Here is a 3,247-nt window from a genome sequence, read left to right as displayed (position 1 = left end):
TATTTTACTTGCAGAATCACCATCAGATTTATAATGCTGATTTTATGAAGTGGAACTATGCAAAGTAGTTGGAAGTGAACAGTGCACAGAAAATGCACCAGGAATTATTCCGGCCAGGGAAAGATGTCTATATTTCTACAAAAAGAAAGGTAGGATCTCAGGACTGCATGGTATGTAAGCTTAATTGTACCTATTTCTGCGTTGGAAGGAGATAGCTGCTATAGCTGAAAGAGAGGCAGGAGTGCGCTAATGATAAGAAGTCTTAGTTTCTGTGTTCACTCTCAGGATCTTTTCTCATAGGCCAGATGTGTCTCTCTGGGCTGCCACAGCTTTTGTTAAGACATCAGCACGCATAGGGATTAAATCCTCTTTGCCTTATTGAGAGACTTGTTGCAGTGGAATTGCCAGGTCATGGCCCGAACCAGTACATGAGCACATGAGTGCCTAGCATGGGCAGGGGCAGCTTAGATCCACACTTCCTTCCTCCTCCTGCCTCAGAGGTGCTCCCGGCCATGGTTCTAGGAGCGCATATGCACTCAGAGTCTGTCCATGGGTTCCCCCACCCCCTTCCTTCTTCCAGTACGCCAGAGTTCGAACCGGAGGATGCTGAGTTCCTCACCCCACCCTTTTTTTCCAAACTGTTGCTGGGAGGGGTAAGTTAATTTCTCTTTCTTTGATATCTTGTTCTATAGCGCCTGGATCTCAAATAAAGGCTCTGTCATTGCCTTTGTTTGCTTTACACTTGTGTAAACTAAGAATGAGGAGAGGTAAAGAGGATTCTGGCTTGAATTTCATGCACTAGTTGAATGTACCTTAAATACTGTGTGTGGGTATCCTTTTCTTTCCTCCTTGTAACTGATAATAAATATCTGGGCTATGTTGCCAGTGCTTAACATATTTTCAGGAAAAAATAGTAGGTCTTCTCAGTAAATTTCCACTTAATGCACTTCCTTGTCTATTGTCTTCCTTGTCCTTGGATCCTTTTACGGTTACAGATCCAAAGAACTCTGATCTTAAAGGATACCTCTTATTTAGTAGGCTGTAGTTTGGGCATGCTGGCATTGTACCCTCTGATAAACACTTGTTGTTGTGGCTGGGACTCATCTCCCTGGCTTCAGAGATCTCAGAAGTGAACACATGACTCCTGAGTTATACATCCTGATGACTCTTTTTCTATGGAGAGAAAGCAATTTCAAAGACCTGAGTTAAATATATTTGTCTCAGAAACTTCCCAAATTTTTCCTAAGAAATATATCAGAGGGCTTTTGGAAGTGGCTTTCATTTCTCTCTACAACCTATAGAAGGCAACTATTAAAAAAAATCTATTATTTGTTCTTCTTTCAGACATTTGAAATTTAAAAAATGTTTCATTGTGTATATACATTTCTGAATTCTGTTTACCCAGTATCAAAAAGACACTATGTAAAATATGCATTTAGGTGAAGAAGGGTAGCTATTTCAGCTAGGAATCTTCATCCACAAATCTCACCAACTCACACGCAAAGACAAACCATTCAGGTATTCTTTTGTTGCCCCATTTTTTAAAATATCATCTTTTCATTCTTTCATTTCAGTCTGTTACTTGAGACTGCACTGGAACAACAATATTTTTTAGCAATATAGAAGCAAGACTGACTGGATGATGGTTGCATTCTCTTGCCAAGGTGCTGATGGCCCAATACTGCTACAGAATAAGTTCAGAGAAGGTGCTAATGTTGAAATGTGTATTTCCACTGTTGTGTTGAAACTATCTCAGAAAACATCCAGAGAATCCTTTATTACAATTCTTCTCATTGACTGAAGAAATTAATTTCCCTGCATCTAATAAAACTCTGCATTATTTTCAGGCCAGATATGTTCTGAGTATTATGCTTAAAACTTCTGAAGAAGAACTTTTCCTTGGGATCAAATCTCTTTGCCAGACAAACAAAAGGAATTCCTAGTACTGCGTATGCATTAACTGTTACCTCATGGCTCTGTCCATAAAAAATAATTAACGTTGTACTGTACAATCAAATATTGTTAATATGTTCTCATTAGTCGTGTAGCTGTAGTGGATTTTCCTTCACTGCTGGTTGAGAATAAGAATGTGCTGCATTGGCTGGAATAAATGTTGACATCTGTAGGATCTGTGGAAGAATACAAATATGCATCATTGAAATTTAGATGCATGGAGTTGAATATCATGCAAAACAAAACTCGTACTGAGGAATTGAAATGAGATTGAAAGAAATTCTCAAGTCAGAGTTGAGATTACCAAACGAGTTTTTGCCCACTTCAGTTTTCTTTGCAGCATGTGCAGAAATAAATAATTGAAACTTTTGCAAGGGAGGTTTTTTTCAAAGTTATATTTAAAGACTTCGTTTAGTGAGATACAGCATTATGGAAATTATTTGTGGGTAAATAAATAAAGAGAAAAAAATGAGAGCTGTGCAGCTTTCTTTATAATAAGTTATGAAGAAAACAGTAGCATTTCCCATCTGTTTTGAAGTATTTCTTTTTCCATGAGATTACCTATTTATGAAACCAAAAATGGGCAGGTATAGGAGAAGAGAGGAAGATTTTCCACTGAAGTTCAGGATGTCTGATCCCAAATATAGACAGTGCAATGTGGATTTCTTGAAGCTGACCTCCCAGTTAAGTTGAAGAATCTAAGTTTTAAGTAGGCATTTTGCTGAATATAAATAATAGATGTGATTCTGTGATGGGTTATTTAAGTTTGTTATATGTAGGTACAGTGTGCAGAAAATTATTTATTATTGGCTGACTGTATTAACTGTTGCATTGGTTTCAAGCTCTGCCACTGCCAAAGAAGCTGATTGTGTTCTCTGGGAAAAAATGAAACATAGGGAAGGTCTAAGGGAGCAAAGTATGTTAGTATGGATGGAAGAACCTGTTCAGTATTTGCTGTAAAAATTTCCTTGCTGTACAAGCTGATGCAAGGAGGAAGGTGGTGAAGGTTTTCTAAGAAGTGTCAAGCTATCATTAGAGAAAAAACCTTTGAATTTTCAAAGTATCAGAACAAGAAAAGATGCAACTGAAACTGCAAAGAAAGACTAACAAAATACAGCCTCACAACTCTTACAGAAGTCTGCCTCCAAGCTGAGCACTCAAAAGCCCATTTTCTGTCAGAAATACAGTTCAGGTTATCCTGGGATAGTGGAGTTATTATGCAATATGTTCAGCACAGGACATGTGGTCTTCTCCTTTTCAGTTAAATCCTAAATGTTTGGTTTCCACCACGTGT

At 38.0% G+C, this 3,247-nt stretch overlaps 1 long non-coding RNA gene across 1 annotated transcript in view; it reads left to right on the top strand.

Annotated features, from left to right (window-relative positions):
* LOC110402347 overlaps positions 1–3,012 on the top strand; it is a 5,951-nt gene extending 2,939 nt beyond the window's left edge. Inside the window, exons 2-3 of the long non-coding RNA XR_002441169.1 lie at positions 15–149; positions 1,575–3,012. This is a non-coding gene — a long non-coding RNA (uncharacterized LOC110402347). The remainder of the gene's footprint in view (positions 1–14; positions 150–1,574) is intronic.

The sequence above is a fragment of the Numida meleagris genome, chromosome 1, assembly GCF_002078875.1.
Source record: "Numida meleagris isolate 19003 breed g44 Domestic line chromosome 1, NumMel1.0, whole genome shotgun sequence".
Lineage (NCBI taxonomy): Eukaryota > Metazoa > Chordata > Aves > Galliformes > Numididae > Numida > Numida meleagris.
Note: the sequence above shows the minus strand (reverse complement) of the source record. Positions and strands in the feature narration are given on the sequence as shown.